This window comes from Coloeus monedula, assembly GCF_965178545.1.
Source record: "Coloeus monedula genome assembly, chromosome: 10".
NCBI classification, from domain to species: domain Eukaryota; kingdom Metazoa; phylum Chordata; class Aves; order Passeriformes; family Corvidae; genus Coloeus; species Coloeus monedula.
The window spans coordinates 5,314,499-5,334,638 of NC_138790.1; the positions used below are offsets into that span (position 1 = coordinate 5,314,499).

At 41.4% G+C, this 20,140-nt stretch overlaps 1 protein-coding gene across 1 annotated transcript in view; it reads right to left on the minus strand.

The window, feature by feature from the left end:
- Positions 1 to 20,140, minus strand: part of LOC309576577 (glypican-5-like) — a gene marked incomplete at its 5' end in the record, with an annotated part of 330,180 nt that overhangs the window by 118,236 nt on the left and 191,804 nt on the right. The window lies entirely within an intron of this gene.

Consider the following 20,140-nt stretch of genomic DNA (forward strand, 5'->3'; position numbering starts at 1 on the left):
CTGAGCATTTCCAGTTCTCCTTCCACACAACAGCTGGTCTTGCACAATCACTCACCCTTAGAACACCACAGGAGGAAGGGACTGTCTGTCTGTTACCAAATAAGAAATACTGTGAAAGACAGACATGTCCTTGGGAACACCAGGGGTTTGTCTCCAAGGTGGAAATTAAAACTGAGTTCTCATTTGTCTTCTATATCTACCCTGAAAACTTCTCCATCTCTGCCACAGAATCATCCTTGGCTTCCATTTGACTTCCCCAATTCCTGTAAGGCTGCCTTCCTCAAGCTGAATGCTGAGAGATGCTCATGAGGAAATAAATGGACTTTTATTAAAAAAGTCAGGCTATGGAGTTCCCAGCCTTATTTGATCACCTTGGTAGTAAACGGGCTGTTAGAAGCTCAGCCTCAGCAAGCTCCTATGGAATATTTTGTAATAATAACCATGAGTAGTGATGATGAGAAATTTCACTACTAACCTATTCAGCCTTTCTCAGGGAGTGGGAAAGATCAACTATTTCTGTCTGGATTAGCAAAATTATAATTAGAGAGTCTTCCTTGTTTACACTTAACAGCATTTACCATCTGACAGCACAATCTTCGAAGCATGAAACTGCTTCAACTGAGGCTTTGCATTTTCTCCCCCTCCCTTTCCATACCAGTTTACACACCTTCCATACAATACATTTAAAAGTACCTTGTACAACTTAATGTAGGACATGTGTCTCTCCTTAGGCAAGGCCAGCAGGGAGTTCTTGACCCTTACCCCTCTCCCGCAGAATACAGAGTAAGAAGAAAACACTATTTCAGTGACATGACTTTTCTCCTCTCTGTGGGACATGAACAGAGATTTCAGGGCCTTTACACAGAGAGGCTCCTTCCACTTCCACATGGGAATGGGAGCTGGCACTCAATGCTCTGTGCAAAGGCTTGGCACTGAATGATTAATGAAACAATAGCTACCAAAAAAAAAAGGAAGGAACCCCCCTTTTTAACAGAACTATATATTTCTCTGAAGCATTTCCTTTTCCTAGGACAAACAATGAATATAATCTTTGAAACAGGTTTAAATATAAGGCTTCAATACCACTGCATCCTGAAAAGAGCCCCTCTTCCACTGGCAAGTGGCAAATGATTCCCAAAAATGTGAAGGAAGCCGAAAATCTTGGGAGGACCAAACACATAGATGCAGGTAACACGTGTTCCCATTGCTTCCTTGGCATTTCCCCCTGCTGGATCATTGTCAGAAACAGAGGTATTGAAACTTCATGAGGAAACCTGTTTACACAAGACTCCTAATAGAGGGCTGTGGGTGCAAACACAGTGGACAGTTCCTACGTGCATTCCCAACTCGGGCATGTTCAGCAATGTGAACTCCTGAAACTTTGGCAGTTCATCCATCAAAACTTAGAGCTTTTCCCCTCCTTGAAAAGGTTTTTTGTTTCTTTATTTTCTTCTTTTCTTTATGGGTAACCTTTTGCCTGTTCTCCAACTCTTTACCTTTGCCATTAATCTGCAATAGGCAAACTTGTCAAATGTCAGCAACACCCAAAATGTAATTACAGCAGGCTTGAATTTTCTTTCTTTCTCTCCTCTTTCGCTCTCTTTCTTTTCTTTGTTTTCTTTCATATTTATCTATCTATCAAATACACGGCTCTGATTTTCAGCATGAGTCAGAACAACTCTTCTCTAAAGAAATGGAATTCTAAACCCAAACGAGTTCAAACTACCAGCATTTGGTTTTGAGCTCTAGCATCTACGTGTCCTAAGCCTCTATTTAAGTATCCAGAGACGTGTTCAAAAAAATGGCACAAGAAAATCAGAGTGCAACTTTTGTGAATTCTGAATTTTTCAGTATATCATGTTATGAAGCAACGTGTCATGTACGTACAGCTTCCAGTTAAACCGTGATTACAGTGCGTATCTTGATATCTCTTATTAGTTGTGTAGAAAGGAGGCACTTTTTGAGCTATTTTCCAGAACCAAAATTGTTCTCATGCCCTGATCTTACTCCTAATTTAGTTAGCCCTGAGTTACTTCGCTGACTTCATGGATTTGCTACTGCCACAGATTAAGGAGTGTTAAGGAGACCTGAGAGACCAAGTGATTACTTCCTCCAAACAGAGACAGAGTTTTCCCAGAGCCCATCACAGCTTCCCAGCCCGGGATGTGGATATGCCACACCACTGAATCCCAGCCAGAGCTGCCCTGCCAGACAGCAAAGTCTGCCCCCATTGACCAGGAGCCAGCCTGCAAGGAGGACTGGAGGCTCAGGACTCATGTTCCCCACCACAGGCTTGCTCTGGCTCTGTACAGTGACAAACTCCCTCATGAAAACCCTGTGGAATGAACGGGTTTCTATTCTCCAGCCATTAAATCAGTGTTCAGGAGGATGCATCCAAATATCAGGCACATGAACTTACAGAAACAATCATGTTTTGACTGGCAAACAGATATATTTGCTTAGATTTTGAAGGCTGCTTCAGACACATTCCCCTTCTTCCCATTTTGGGCTTCTTCAAAAGTTGCAATTTTGCACAATTTGTTGGACAAATCTGTCCCAAAAGTCACAGGCTACAGTAACTGGTTTCTTGATCACAAGCTGAAAGCTGTAGCACTGCAGGCAGTAACTCAGGGGGATTTCTGTTGGATTTCTTTGGTCGTTTTCCTGCCCGCCTGAACACCTCAGCTTTCCTTTATTTTAAGCTGGGAACTGCACTTACATGGAATTGGCTTTCTGAAGATCATTTTCAGTGTGTATAGTAATCATCTCTCACTGCTAATTATTGCCACATTGCTGGTTTATGTGAAAACAGTAGCTATATTTTTGAGAGTTCTCTAACAAAGCTCTCTTGCATATGAAGCATTAAAGAGGCTCTGTGGCATCTGAAACATTAATAAGTCAGAGTCTTTCAGTCCAAAAAACATGACACGTGACTGACAGCTGTCAAATGTATGACATCACCCCTCAATTGTACAATATAACAACTTACAGTCTAATGTGTTCAATAAAATGAACAATTCACAGAAAAGCACAGAAACTTAAAGGTGACATCCAAGGGAGAATTCCCTCCCGAGCTGTTAATTTAGAGTTTCTGGAAACAGTAGGAATGTGCAGTTCTCAGCACAGCAAGGCCTTTCTGAAATGACATTAACTTTCAGCACATAGCCATTACCTCATAATGGTCCAAGATCATGTATTAGGCTACTGTACACTATGTGAGAAAGTCAAATTCTGCTATGAAAAATACAGAGATAACATTTTCCTTTCAAGGAAGTGAAGCTCTTAACAATTCTTATTCATTAGTGTGTTAGTTATGCAAATACAAAAACCAACACTCAAATCTTCAGTGTTTCGGGCTGCAGATCAATCTACACTCCCCCAGAAGAGACAGCAGAAAGCAATGCCTGGAAAGGGTAAGAACAGGCACGTAGAGTTCACTTATTTGACAGTAAGGAGTTTAACTGTTCTCACTCTCTAGCCCAGAAACCAGCCAAGTTTATCCACATTTTTGTTCACCAAACTGCCGAGTGTAACAGGGAAAGCCCAACTGAACACACAGGCACAAATGGAACAAGACGTTCTGTGGGAAGCAGAATGCAGCCTGAGTACCTTTGGTTTTGTGTTCATGGCTGGAGTACCTCACCTGTATTGAAGCAGGAGACCTGAGTGAGGCTCTTCTCGCAGCGGAGCCATGTGGAGACCTCATTCCTTCCCCTTAATGTGGATTCTTTGGGATATAAAACACAACCCACCCTGCCAGCCTTTCAGCCTCTGTGTTAGCAGGGCACTGAGCAGGATCTCACTCTCCAAACACCTATTCTCCAACTTCCATGGTCTCAATTTTTTTTTTTTTTTGAGGCTGAAACAGTGGTTGAAATGACTGACAGGTTCAAGAGTTTCTGGGAGGATGAGCAATGTACCAAGCTGCCCACTCCCTGATGCTGAGCAGGGCGTGCTGACCCTCCCTGCACCTGGATGCCAGTCCCATGGGGGGGACAAATTGCAATCCCTGCAGTTCTCAGGCTTCACCCACTGCTTACAAGGCACGACCAGGAGTGAAGGGAAGTTCCCCTACGCTCCAGTCTGGGCATCTGCTGCAAAGACTTCCCAGGCCTATGCCCTGGCTTCCAGAAGAAACACTTGAGCTTCTGACACATGGATATGGCATGGGAGCAGCATTTTGACCAGTGAACTTTCCCTGTTATTTCTGATGCAACCATTTCTCCTCTTTCCAGCTTTTTCAATTGTTATTAAAAGAACACAAAGAATTTGCAACTATAGGAGAAGATTATCCGCTTTATAACAGCAGCAACAATCTGACATTTTCTGCAATGTTGAGAGGAAAAAAACCAAACAAAACAATCTAACCACCCAACCCTTTGAAAGACACTCATTTGCCTGAAGTTATACCCTTACAATCTGAGCAGAGATGGAAGGCAACCTTTATCTTCAAAGAAAATAACGAGCGGCAAGATGCCTCTATTTAAAGATACCACACAAAATTAGCCACATAATTCTCATTTTTGGAGAGGAACCAGCTCCAAGGATGCTGCACAGATCTGAATTTAAATAGTACAATCTTACTGCACAATGAATATCAGATAGGGCAGGCCAACAGAGAATAGCAAGGAATTAATGGGCAGCTCTCGATACCTTTTTAATTAAAAGAATCCAGAACAATGAGTGTGTCTACAAAAACTCCCAAAAGACCTGAAAAATATAGATCTCAAGGACAGAAAATCCTTTTCAGACCTGCACCCTTTGTGAAGGTCACACTTTACAAGGGTAAAATTTAAAGTTACAGAAGCGTGCAGAAACTTGGCATCCCAAAACACTCAACAACATAAATTCTTGCTTGTAGATTGAAAATATCCACTAAATTATATTAAAATGCCATAAGACCAGTTATACTGGGTCTTTCCACTGGGATGTGCAGAGCACTTTGTGTATTAATTCAAACAGTATTCACAAAGAAACACCCAGAACTCAGCTGCTGCTTTGGAGGTGCTAGAGGGAGTTACCCTCTCCTAGTCCATGTACAAAGGGCAGCTTTGAGCCAAAACCTATCTGCCTGTACAGTCATGTACAGTCCTGCGTCTCCTACAGATGCAGCTCCACAAAGCCATAGCAAAATTAGGTTTGGGAAGTCATGTTTTAATCTAAAAACATGAACAGGCATTTCTGACCTCTGTCTTAGGAGCTAAATTACCCTGGCAACAAATGAACCTGAGCAATGCCATCAGATGCAGCTCAGACTTTTGTCTCATGTTAGAGCAGTGCTCCAAAAAGTGACATCCAGCCAAAACCCTCAATGAGCTTAGAAACCCTAAAGAGAGGATGTTGTCTTGCCTAGAATTTCAAGTAACAGTTATTATAAACTATACATGAAGATGAGCAGAGGGCAGGGTAGAAGGTATAAGATGCTTTTTAAAGATAAAGTACCAACCATGGAACTGCAGTGGGCCTAGAGGATTCATATGGAAGATGCTGCTGTCCAGAGTGAACCCTCTGTGTGAGAAATAAGCGTAGCAGATGATCGAAAAAGGTACTTTGTGGATAACCAGCCACTTGTCTTCATTCAGAGATGAAGAGAGAAAAAAAAATTTTCTCAGTGTGACAGCCACAGGTAACCACCTACTGACAGTTTGCAATGGCATGTGAGCATCCAACTGAGCAAGCAGCTTTTGATTCTGCTGTTTTCAATCTGTGATGCTCAAAGCTATACCCATACATATACACACATACACAGATGCCAACACAGCAGATTACAGCTGACAGCCTCTCTGAAAGCCACCGAAGTCCAGATATGATGGAAGCCTGTTCAAGCTGTTGGAGATATTTAATCTGATGTCTGTCTCATCTAAAACTCTGTATAAAGCCACAGTGAGGAACAGCACCCTAAAATCACAGACTTAACTGCCACCAAGCACTGCAGATCTGCAGGTGCTAATGAGCATTTTGGGGTGAGGGAGAGACTGGGCGGAAAAAGACAAAATTCATCCTCAGTTCCTCATGTCGTCAGGACTCATGCTGCTATTTTCTGTTTAGTCCTAGACTGGAACATGAAAATACAGCATGTTTGAATTTTCAGGATTTTGTGTTCTTTAAGAAATCAATGCCATTTTTTCTTCAGGAGCCAGACTAACACTGCTTTCTCCCACCTCTCTTATAGGGCTTCCAAAATGGTGGGAGAAACTTGGCTGATTTAACTGCAGCAATGTAACTGTTATGGGCTTGTGGCTGTTGTTGTCAAGGGTTTAACCCAAATCCAAGGCAGAAGCCAGGGACTAACTGTGAATTTGCTCAATCTCCCTCTTACTGCTCTTCCCTCTGACACACGCTGAGGTTTCAGCTCGGCTAAATTCCTATTGTTGACCACTTTGAATGGCTGATACAACCAGAACAGAGGGATGCTGAGACTGACCTGAATTCTGGGGTTTGCAGTGAATTACCACATCCCCAAACTGCATCCTCCGCGCACTTGAATCTTCCCTGGAGAAGCATGTCCACAGGCTCACCCACACCCCCACAGGCAGATGGGCTGCTTCACACACATGGGGCTTCTGCTCCACCCTGCTCCTGTCACCCACTTACCATGGGCAAAATTAAACATTTCATTTACAGCAGGGATTGAGAAGAAGGGAGAGAGAAAAAATGAGAATAGGAGAGAACCAGTGCCTCCTCTTATTTTCTACAGTCTGTCCACAGCCATTTTTACTCCACAGTTAGATCACCCTGGGAACACTCTCTGACACCCAGAACCACAATATCAAGAGACCAGGCCAGACTTTCTCTTTTAGGCTACCTTCTAATCCCCCATAAAAAATGTGGCTGAAATCTGCCCTGGGATGCAACCAATCTCCTCAGGTATTCTCCACAGACCAAAATTTCCTTGGATTTGAGGTTCCAGCAAATGATCTTATTGTTCCTCTGTGTACCAGCCAGAAGGAACTAATGTATTTGATCATATGAACTCTCTGAAATTGCCAGAGCCTAACAGCAGGCAGCACAGCAACTACACACGCTTTACCTCCTGCTCATCGGTTTAACTCCAGCTTGACAGTTCATATAGAACTATTTTAGCTCACCGCCAGATTACAGTCATTCAAGTTTTTCCCTGCCTGAACTGATAAAAAAAAGCATCCAAACATAAACCTGTTCTCAGTTAATCAAAACAGCACCAGGCCAGAGTCTCGGCTGAAAGTCTGTGCTCAGAAAATTCCCAAGCAGCACACAATGCCCTGCAATCTTTGCCCCTGTTCACATGCTCAGCGTGCATCACTCTCAGGCATTTCTTCCAAGAATCTTTTCTCAGGAATCAAGCTGCAATATGTGCTAATGTGTCAGTGCAGTCCAAAACCTTTTGAAACAGGAGGAATGGGCAAGGAGAGAAACCTGCCAGCTAAAACTGGCTGTGGAAATGTGGTAGGACTCCATCACTTTCAAATGCTGCTGGAGGAGCAGGCTGGTGAGCCGACAGGCAGGACAGCTTGGGCTGCCTAAAAGAACAGGGACCAAAAATTTCAAAACCTTTTCTAGAATTGATATGTTGCACAGAGCTACTTTTTGCCTCCTTATTAAATAAGGCACGTTCTTGCTGTCCTGGGCCCTAGCTGTCACAGGTTTTACATTGCACCATTTAGCTTTCCTTATTGAATTTTACATGTCATAATTTCTCCTTCATTCTCTTCAGTATTTTTCTTCTCTTACTTTTGCTGCCTTTGAAATTGTAAAGTGCTTTTCCTTTGCCACTGACCTGAGATGGTTTATGACCAGCTAACCCCGTTTCCTGAATGTGCACTCATGACTTTCTGGCTTTTACCATTACGCTTAGAAGCTAAAGAGAAACTTCTTATTTCCAAAAGAAATTATTCACATTTTCAAAGTAATGCAATATATTTAGTTCTGCTTGACCGTCTCAGAATTAAATAGCAATTTATTATATTTTGTTTGGATTATTAGTTAATATATCATATTAACAACACACAAAGTATCTATATGGCTGATTACTGGTGTGCAATTTGTAGTCTACCAAGTGCTAGGAAGTGATTAGCAAAGCTAGACAAAAAAACCCTCAAAAAGTATTTTAACCAATAACTGAAATAATCTTTATAATAAGGAAGTATAATATTGCTTCATATGGTTCATAAACACTCTAACTGAAGTCCAAAATTGAACTTTAATACTCAAAGTGATTAATTTTATACACTTCAGTTAGAACTTCTGTATGGTGCTGCATGACTCAGAATTACCCTTGAGACTAGAACTTCATGCAACACAGCTCTTAAACATTAAACTTTTATTTGAGGGACTGGCACAAATGGTCAGCTTCATCAAGGGGTTCAAAGTGCCTGCAGCTTGCCACAGCCCCCGGCCCTCTCCCCTCTCTTTATGACTTCATCCAGCCCCAATTATAAGGCCTAAGACAAATCTCAAGCTTTCCATTTACCCTTCTGAAATCCATTCAATATTATTAGATTCTCTTATTTCAAATGCCACATCAAATATGGCTCAGCGTCATTTTACTGCAGTGAAGCACAAGCCATATTTCATTATGTTATCCAATAATGACATTGTTTGTCTCCAGTTCACTCCCATGAACATGTCACTTTGAAAAACTGCCGTGAGAGACTCCTCTTACAGGTCCTGAAAGCAAATAAGACATAGCCCTGAAACGATGCTGAGCACTTTCTGATTCTGTTTGCAAGGCTGATTACTTGTATCTGGACATACGGCAGCATTCAAAACACTCTGTGCTTCCTTATCAGCAGGCTACATTCTAGTTATTTGCTTCTGGCTATTAAAAGCTCTGTTCAAATTTGACTATCACTTAAATCCACTGCAATTGGTTATCAGACATACTTTTATAACTGTGAAAAAGTCCTCATCACATAGAAAAAAAAAATCTTCCATATCAGAATTATTAATAAATTAGAGCTGGAAACCTTTTCTAAATGTTGGAAACAACAGATTGTGTACATCAGTTTTTTTTTCTTTTAGTTACATATGTTAAAATCATGTGGCCAACTTAAATTCATCTTCAGATATGACCAAACTGTGTAAGACTGAGGACACATTGTGGCTGCTTCAAAACAATTCAAGCCCATTACCTGTCTCTCTAGGGGTGTCTGTGTGATGTGGTTTGCACACTCCCATGAGCCTGACACACACAAACACTTCGGCAGGAGTACACTCGGCATCAGTAAAGCAAACACTTCTTCACACACTGACACAGGATGGCTGAGTGAGCTGTGTGTTTAAATGCCATGCTGAATAAAGGCTTCTGATGAGGAGCAAACTGCGGGGGCTGAATGAGAGTGGGCTGGCACAGGTTACTGTGAGCCTTGCCAAAGGACCCTCCCCAGATTCCCTTTATTGTTAATGGAGAAGGGTGATGGAGTAAAAGCCCCAAGATTTACATTTATCCTCTCAAAGAAAGCATCTGCTCCAACAAATACACCAAGAGTAAAACTTCAGAAGGCTCACAAGCCCTGCGTCTCTTTTTATTTCTGAGCAGGCATATAATTGTAATTACACACAGTGTGAATAGCCAGTGGAACTATTTACATCTTTAAAGTTAGGGACACAGGTAAAGATTGATTCTGGGCTTGAGCATGGTTACACATGCTGGGTCTTGTTTGCTTTACTAGACCAATGTTACCTTTCGCAAACACTCACCAACGTTTCTACATAAACTTCTTGAGAGCTCTCAGTTGCTGCAAGAGGCAGAGAACTCCACAGCCGCCTTGCAACATGGCAGGTACCTTCTGCATTTGTCTGTGAGAGGCTCATGCTTACTGAGCACTGGCAGCTGTCAAACCTTTGGAATGGGGGAAGCACTTGTGTGAGATTTACGTGGTAACAGACCCATCTTTCCTCCCTGAGGAAAGGCTGACTTTCCTCCAGAGTGACACCTGGTGTCTCTGCACAGCTCAAAAGCCAGCCTCACAAAACTGTGATGGAGGTGTGCAATTTCTACACGTGAAGTGGCACTGTATTATTCACTGCCTCTCATTTCTCACTTTGTTATTGGTGTTAAGGCAACACTAAGGCTCCCCATCTCTGAAGGAACTCAGTGGTCTCCTGGGTGGCTGTTCTGCATAATGACAAGTTCATCCATGACATCTGGGACTGGGAATACTCAGCCCCAAATAGACCCAGTCCCACATAACTGCACTGAGGCACAGGCTCATTTCAGATGCAGGAAAAAGGCAAATGAAATAAATGTATTATCTCATTTAAAATGCATACAGTCCCAGGAAGCAGGATAGATTGGAGGTGTCACTGAACAGTGCATAGTAAATAAATCATATTTGCAATGCAAGACACTTCAGCTAGCCAAAGCTTGAGGTGGTTAGGGGCATAGAAACTGTGGGCCTGGACGTTTTCAGGACTACAGAGCTCAAATCTTTAAGCAGCATTTTCCACCATGAAATCACAATCAAAGGTAGAAGTCCCATTTGTGTTCAGGAGGCAGAGATGTCTGCAAACCCACCAGAGCTGTGGCACACAGGCTCTTACACACACACCTCATTGCTATTCAAAAGCACAGTAATGAGCAAATGGCTTCTCACTGTAATACCCCAGGCTTTTCCCAGCACCATGTGCACAGTAAATTTTCTTCCAACCCGCCAGTGTATGCAAATTCTGTGCTCTGAAAATGAGGTTGCTGCTGCTTAATCAGTACTCTCCATTTATTTATGTCCACCTTGCTGGAGGGAATCCAGGCAGGTTGGACTTGCAACAGGAATCTGCTTCATGCAAGGTACGGAGACATACTGTCTGCTTTGGTTGTCATTTCCTTTGGATGTTTTCCTACAGGAAGCAGGAACTTCCAGGTATCCCACTACTGAGTCACATAAATGCTCCTGCTTTATACACTAGAACATATTTCAGTGTATAAAGGTATAAAATGCCTATTCTGTGCCTAAGACTTATTGTCCTTGAATTCAAGCCAAACCCTATACACACAATAAACAGGAAGAACTGAGGTATTTAAGACTAGTGTACTTATTTTCATAGAGATAAGCAAGCAAACAAACACAAAGCAGAGGGGCACCAGGGAAGAGATAGAACCTCTCCCTCTGGAATTATGCAGGACCTGTTTTTACAGGGCCTTGGATAATCTAATCTAAAGCCTTGCTTTCAACAGAAGGCTGGATTGTCTCCAGACTGTCCCTTCCAATCTCAAATTATCTATTATTCTGTAGTAACTTTTACAGTCTGGTAAATGCTGGTACAAGATGATAGAAGACTCAGAATTAAAATATATGCCTCTAAAAATAGTTTTATTGCTAATGCACTTTGAAAAAAAAGTCTTCAATCTCAACTGACTATTACATGACAGCCGTTCCCATCAGTGCTCTGTGGGGGTCTCTGCATTTTGTCATTTAAGCACCATGTAAGCCAGCCCATACAATGCTGGCTGGGACCTAGACTTCTACTGAAGTCTGAGGAAGGGCTGATTTTCATGATTTCTAACTATTCAGATAGAACACTGTTTATGGAAAACTATGCCATAGTCTCCTATGACCAAAGACATTCCTTGCTACGTTTTCCTCTTCAGCCCACATGCTGGCCTTGTACCTGCACAGGACTGAATTGAGTTAGGAGCAAACTGCACAGACTGTCTAGAGTAGAATGAAATCAGCTGATACACTCAGTTTATTGTGCCTTTAAATAATAAAACTAACCAAATTATTTTAAAATGGACTCAAACGAGGCTGATTTTCAGGACCAAAACATTTCAATATGGGTAAGAAAGGCCAGTAAAAAAGTAAGGAAGTTAAAGACTAGCTATATGCTCCTAAAAGTAACAGAGTGTGAAAACTAGAGTGTGGTAAGGTTTGTAAAATTCCTACTAAACCTTTTTGTATTAGCTGAACTCATGTTCTTTGCAAATCTCCAAGTCTTGACACAAAAGCAAGGAGACAAAAATAAGAAACAAACAGTTATAAAGAGAAGCGATACTCCCTAGTAGATGGTCCTCTTGCACTTAGTGCTAGCCAGCAGGCAGGTAAGGCTGGCAGGTAACACTCAGCCTCTGGTATCTGATGGGAAGCTCATTGTGGGAATTCTGATGAGTGAAATGAGAGAAAACAGGATGTCAGCCACACAGAATTAATGCTACTGATGGAGGAGTGTTTCCCTGGAGAAGCACGAATAGCTACACTTGAGGAGAGATGTCTCTGTGTCAGGATGGCCTCCCAAGCCTGCCTGTGGGGCAGAGAGCAGGATGGGACCTCCCTGCAGTAGCAGAGCCCAGCCAACCACCCTGCTCAGCACCCAGAACACTGAGATGCCCCTTGTTTTGGGGAACACACTGAAATGAAGCTCAAGGAGGTCTGTGGCCATTACAGAATTGCACCATGCTTTTGATAAAAGAGCAGTACCAACAGTGATCGTGCCAAAGTGGCATTTTTTGATTTTACTAATTGGGTTGATGCACCCACACACATCTTGCTTTTTTGATTCCAACTTGGCAGAGGAACTCATCAAGAGATGGGGGAAACAAGTCTTATAACCTAGGATCGATTCTCACTTTGGTGAACTCCTCTCAGCCTGGCTAAGGGCTGTGTGAGACATAATATACTCAAACCTTTACAAGTACTGTGCACAACACCAAAACAGTGCAAGAGCGTCAGAAGCAAAACAGGCCTATTTTAAGACTGAATTTCTTTAAATTGACAAATAATGCTGTTTCACAGCAGTGGTTCTGCCTGAAACAAAGATTGTTTCCTTTAGTCTTTCCTATTTACTCATTACTTGTGAATGGTTCCCTTAGCAGAAGAGAAAAGCTCTTCCTGACATGGCCTCTCTCCAGTATACAGGCTTGCTTTCTAAATTCCAAGGGTAAGGCAGTAGACACTGAAGAAGAGCAAGGTAGATCAAGAATTCCTCTACCTTGCTCATGGCCCTATCTTCTCCTTCAGAGACCACACAGGGACACTGGAAAGTGTGGACAACCTCACCTCACACCATTAGCTCTTCCTTTGCTCTCCAAGAAGTACATAACTGATCACATGAACACACATGGCACCAAACATCCACAGGTTTTAACTCCCTACACACTGCAGTTACACTGAGGAGATGGATTAAAAGAGTGCTTGCCTGGGCAGACAAGTAAGAAACAACTCACATGAAGCTGTCACAGTTAAGCAACACAAATCAGAGGGCTGCAGGTGCTGTCCATGACCTGCTCCTGAGCTGCTGGGTTGTGCAGGGAGCTTCTGAGGCTGGCACTGGGCAGCAACATTGGGCATCCAGGTAATGGAAACCTTTCAGAGGGACACCTGAGCTGGGGCTTCTCCAGTCCAGGTCTGATTCATCAAGTTGTGCTACAACACAACCCAAATTATTGCTGGAACCACACTGTTTGCTTTAGCTGGTAAGTGGATGAATACTTCAGTATTTAGTATTCATTAATCCACTTGTCACCAGCAGTGCAGCTCCACTTGAGCTTTACAGAAAAAGTCTGGGATTTAGATGGCCTTTAGTCCTATTCTCTTACACTGTTTTTTCTGCCTGTCTGCTTCCTTCAGTAGTGGAACAGAAAGAGAGGAAAATGACCCTTTTCTTGCTTTTGGACAATGATCAATCAGTTGTTTGAAGACCTTTACCCTAAAGAAAACAATAAATCTCTGCTTTCCTTTCCTATTATGCTAAACTTACCACCTCCAAAAATAAGCATGTTATTGTACTTCAGGAATTAGATCAAAAGTAAATACCATGATCACACTTCTAATGATAATTACTTGAACAATGTACGTAACTCACAATTACCAGAGTGATCAGAAAAATATGGTTAAAAGAACAAAAGAAGTATTTACATAAAAGAGAATTTGTAATTTCAGTTAATTAATTCAACGATGACTGCTGACTTTCTGTCTATAAAAATATCAATTACCATCCAAACCAATAGGCCAGCTCCATGTGTCCTCCCCTCTATGACCCGCAGGAAGGGGCAGTGCTGGTCAAGAGCAGTAACAATTCCTAGCAGTCGTTGAACAGTAACACAGCAGACTTTGGTTAGCACCCCACACCACAGAGAGAGCAGTTACCAGAGTGATGCATTGCTTGTGGGGTGGCAAGAAACCACAGCATCTCCATTAGTGGTGGAAAAGCTTCCTTTTGGCTGCCTCCCTGCCCTGGGCAGCAATCCCATGCTCCAAGACCTGCCAGTTCTCCCTCATGCCCCAAATGCCTCATGCTCGCATCATTGCCTGGCCTGGGGTGCTCACTCCAGCCCTCATGTTCCCACCTTCCCCTGGTCAGGTCACAGCAGATCCCTCCACCATCCTCTCCTCAGTAATTCCACCAGAGCATCCAAAACACTTCCAGGGCTCAGGTTGCACTTAACAGCTGCAAGAAGAACTGGGCACCCACACCAAGAGACAGACCCCATATTTATTTTTTTTAGAATAAGACTCTTCAAGCTGGGCTTTTCTGTATGTGAAATGCTTTGGCTCAGTTCTAGATTGAAACAGTAGCTCTGCCCTCCTCTCCCCCACTTGGCTCAAGTCATTACTGTGATTCAAGATGTGATTTTGATTTATTAAGACTAATTTCCTGCAATGAGCAAAACAAAACACATACAATGGTCCATCTGGGCAAATAATTTCTGAGAAGGCTTGCAAGACAAATAGCACAGCACACTCTGAGACACAACACATGAATAATAAAAGGCCATTTTAGCATTATATATTTGCTAGCATATAATAAGATATGCTGGATTTACACTGAGATTTAGATTTGTCTTGTTTTAAAATGCTAAATTCTACTTTAGTGGAGCCAGTATTTCACATTACTGTTTCAACTGAAATCCTGATGCTGGTTCTAGTACCAGGAAGAGGTACTTTCTCAATTTCTCAATTCCAATTAAAAGCTAATTTCTCAATTCTAATGAAAATTATTTAATTATGTCTCAAGTCACTATATTTAACAAAACCAAACATATAACATGCAGACCTCAGACCAGCAAAAGTTCACTGATTTCAGCCAGGGATTATATATACCTCCATTAGCAACAAATTACAATGTTAACACAGCTGCCCATAAAACAGTGTTCCAGTGATGTTTTTTCAGTGTGCTGGACTAGAAAGAACTCTCCTGTTCTGATTCATGGACAAACTTCTGGGTTTGACAGGAGTTTTAGTGCCACAACAGAATGAAGGTTAGAGCTTCCAAACTACTTTCCTTTTTAAAATCTAAGAGGATTGGAGAGAAGAAAACCACAGGTTGGAGCTGCCCAGCCCTGAATGTGGAGATCCAACATCTCCAGATGAACAGCCCAGTGACTGAATCACTGTCATCTGCTCTGCTTGTATACATATATAAATATATATATATTTCCTAAGAAAGAGAAAACCATACAGAAGAGACCACACTGAGAAAGATTGTTCTCAGTCTTTGAGTAAGCTGGATTGTTTCAAGCATTGGGATGAATTGTTTCATTGCATATGGATTATGAAAAAGATCATAACTTATCTCAGACCTGAGCATTCACAATCTATATCTGGGAGCAAAGACATGTTTGACTTATCAGGGGAGAAGAAAAACTACCCATGAATCTATTAAGAACAAACATCTGGGGAAAAAAAACCCCCAAAAAACAGGATGAAAAGCTTTGTGTAACTGATGAAGTAATCTGAAGTGATAGTTTGACTTATAAGGGTGAACAATTTTTATACAGCAGGGCAGGAAATAGAAGAAAACAAAACCATATAGTTCATTTGGTCTTTCCTGGTCTTCACAAGATCTTAAACATAATTGTTTCAGGCTTCATTAATTCTATCTTTATTTTATTCTAGTATATGCCTGTCTTGGTGCTGTTCATTAATCAGCCAGTAACTGTGGTATTAATTAAATTATCACTGCTGTTTGCTTTAGGAGACAAGGGTGGTGAGGGCTGTTAATGCCTACACAGTGATGTGAATTCAAAAAGGACCATCACAGCTGCACAGGTGGTTGCTTCAATGAAAATGTCCCTTTTACCTGGGCTGCAGACAAGCTGAGGCAAGACTCATCTTTGAGGCTTCTCTGCCCCAGAGTGTGGAAAAGCTGCCCTGGAGAACTTACATCTCTGCTGTATTCTGAGCAGCTTTCACTGGCTGAGCAGGGTGAAAATGTCCTTTTTTGTGAGAGTGACAGGGCTGGTTTGGGGAGGGATGGGGGGGACAAGCAGTGTTACCTCTAAGGCTACTGGGGCTTTGAAATACCAGGGGATAGAAGTAGGAAAGCAACAGTCTTTCTCAGGTGACTGCCTTTCCCTTCCTTGCTTTCACTGGATGAAACGAAGAACAGAAAATTCTGAATCCTACTCCAAGTCAGCTACAACTTTGGCTAAAAATCAAACCAACTTGTCTCCACTCATATCTCATTAAAAACTCTATAATGTAATAAATTTTATAGATGTCTAAAAAAATACACACTTTTAAATTAAGTACTATTTAAATTATTTATTGTATTATTCCCTATTGTATAACTCAACTAAATTCACTTTCAGGATTAAATTATGGCTGGCTTATATTATTGGTATGAAACATCTCAGTGCTGTTGCTTTGAACTCGGCTCTAATGGAATCCTCTGTATAGAAGTCTGAAAAGGAATTAACTTACATGCATTTCTTAGTTCAGCTGGCAGATCCATGAGACTTTGGCAGAGAAAAAAAAATAAAATACACGGGTCCCCATTCAGGAAGATTTGCTTTGACATTACTCTCATTTTCTGTGCTAGGTTATTGCAGTGTCTTGAACTACAGCCATGCCCTAAGCATTCATCTCTGACAACAGCAAAACACACTCATTCACAAAACCTGTCAAGAGTAGATTTAGGCTGACAAAAACCAAATAAGTCAAACTTGTATAATACTTATTGAATTATAATCCTTTGAGAATGTTGATACCTCTCTGCTAGTAAAGGTATAGTCACACTTTTCCCAGCATTCTCATTTCTTTTTAGAGCAATTGATCCTTGAGGATTTTTAACCTTGGCCTAAGAACCATTTTAATTTGAACTATGAAAAGCATTAGGCTGAAGAAAAACATTAAAACAATTAAGTGTGATTTTGTGGCAAGAAGTAGTACTCAAAAAAGTTGCAATGGGTGATTTTTGTGTTTACCAGCAGTTTGGGTTCCCATCTGTTCTATTCATAAAAAAGAGGGAGGAAAAGATGTTATTTCTGCTATTTTTTCCAAATACACCTGGGACTTCACTTGATCTGTTTTTGCATTACTAAAAGTTACCATAAATTGTAGTTCAGTACCTCTATTGATATGTGAATCAGCCACTACAATAAACCCTTCAACCACCTTATCTGTCAGGGATGCAAATAACAGTAATTGTTGAATAATATTCTCTAAATTTCACTTTACTTTCAGCTTTGCCAAGTGGATATAAAATAGCCTGCTATTTGCATAATCATTTTATAAAAAAACAACAACTATGTGGTGAGGATTTAAGTCCCAGATGAAAAAAAAATGAGGAGCTGCTATAATCTCCAACAAACTGGCATTTCAGCCTAAATGACAGCAGAAATGGAAGATGCCTTGCATACAGATTATTTGTAACATGCTGGAGCTAGAATGCACCAACTAGAGCAAGAGCAGGACAACAGCTTTGTTCACATCCACAGGATTTAGGATCAATGAAGTTATTAGGTCTTTTACCTTTGTGGACAAGCTGTAATATGGAGCTAACAAAGAAAGGGCTGCTGTACACCAAAGCCTGTCAGGCTGGGATTTGAATGAGGGAATTGTTTGCCACTTCTGCCTGGCCAGTGCCACGCCTCTCCTGCTCACAGCGGCCAAACCCTGCTGGCCCGGCTGCAGCCGAGGCTGCTCAGGGATGAGGAGGAGCTGGGCTCCAGCAGTGGAAAAAGAAGGCAGAGGAGAAACTATCACAGACAGCAGCGATTAGATTTGATCCAGAAATCATTAAGAGTTGCTGAGCTAAGGCAAATCTTTTAGGAAAATTAATCCTGTTGATTTGAACGTAGCTGTAGTTGACAGCACTCTCCAACCTCAGCAAACTGAGCCAGCAGCAGGTTATTCTGATTTCAAACACCTCTGCAAAACAGAGGGAGAGAGTGAAAGCCAACAGGTCCAAGCTCCCTAAGGGAAAGATGCAGCACAGCTGGAGCTCGTTTTCTTGAGACAAAAATGTTATTCCTTTAAAAATTTCATCACACCTTTCTCTTATCCAAGAATATGCTTTCTTCTGGATAGTTTAGCAATATTACTTAAGTTGTAGAAGATTGCTGGGGCCCAGACACACCGAATCCTGTAGGATGCACATTCTGGGCACTGCTTTGCTCTCTGCTCCCCAGGCTTCCCGCCCCTCTGGGACTGCTTCTGTGTGCACAGTGTGCAAACAGTGTTGCAAATGTGAAGTGCTTAAAAAGATACAAAGACAACACCTTATTTTAGCAGTGTTTAAATTTCACCCCATACATTGCTAAAAAAAATTTTTAAAATACATTTTTATGAAAAAAATCAATTTGTCCATAAAATTAGTAATGGAATTCTGTACAACTCTACAGTCTACACACCCTATTGATGACACTTTAAACTCCTGATTTAATCGGCTTCTCAGTGTCAGTTTTTATTTGTACAATAATATCACAACTGAAACAAAAATCCAAGAAGTAGAAAACAGCTACATGTGTTTGATGTTGTATGTGAAAGCCTTAGATATTTAGCAACTTCTTTGATGCTTTGATCTCCAAAGAAATCTTACTAAAATTATGATCAAAGGATTTTATATTATTCTAAGTACTTAAGAACGAACCATCTTAGGGCAATAATCAGTATTCTGTTTAATCCTTCACCCTTGGAATCCATTATTGCTAAGCACCTCAATCTGATGGGAGTTGCATTTACTTAATGATGATATTCTCGTAACACAGAGTTAGAAGCACCAGAAAGCAACACTCCCAACTTAGAGACAGAGCCAAGAGCTGGATTTTATTCTTCTGGCTAAAAAGTGCTTTTTAAAGCTGTTTTTAAAATGTATGTAACTTAAGAAAATTGGTATGCAGCTCAGACGAGGCAGATTTTTATTTTTCTACAGCAGACAAAGAAATAGAATTTCCAATACGCAACTACTTTTAATTTAATCTATTTCTAACTATTTCCTATTGTCAGTGTTTATAGAGGACTATTACACAGATGGATATATCTAATATTTATAAAGTAAATTAACACTCTCCTTTATAACATGCAAAGACAGATAAATAATGAATTATCCTTTTCATCAATCTGACCACATAATGTCTATTTCATTGTAATATTGAGTACTGCACCAGACTGGTTGTTGTAATCCCCCATGGTGAGTTAAATCAAAGGGTGTGATACAAAGAATCCCTAAACTGCAGCCTTCAGAACAGGAGAAAAACATTAGAGCCAAGCAAGATTTAACAAAAACACAATTACTGCTTAGATTATGGATTTACCACTGTTGGTTGATGAGAGGTAAGGAAGGATTGGACTTTTTCAGAAGCAAGTAGATGAATCCCTGACTCCCAGGCACAGCCATAGCCTTAACAACCTCCCACATCCTGACTAAGAAATTCCTCCTCAGTTTTACCTGCGCAGATTATTCTTCTTTCTGCACACCCCACCCACAAGGGTGGGTTTCCTACTATTTATATCCCCATGCTCCATCGCTTTTAATGGTGAAAGATAACGAGCAGACTGATGTGCAAACACCTCTGCTGTGAACACACTGCTGTAAGCATTCTTCCAGGCTGACAAGAAAACACACCTGCTCTAAATGAAAATCAATCTCTGTTAAATCTGTTCGCCCCAGCTTGCTTCGACTGGCGCTGCTTTTAGAGCTCACAAAGAGCTGTGCTTAGCAGGAGGATCACACATTCAGCTTTGGAAGATGTCAGGAGCACCAGGAATGCCAACTGCATCTGAGGGACCCAAATACATGCCAGAGGCAGACACAGGTTAATCACATCTCTGAAAAACCCATTGGAAGGTTATCTTTCCTTTTGGACTGAGGGGCTTGAGAAAAAGGCCTGTCAAGGAAATGTTTTCCAAGGCACAAGGTTAATTCATCTTGGAGCACCCTCCGTCCTGACTTCAGCATTCCCTATAATTCCATTGTCACGCCCTTACAGACTCATTTTGGGTTT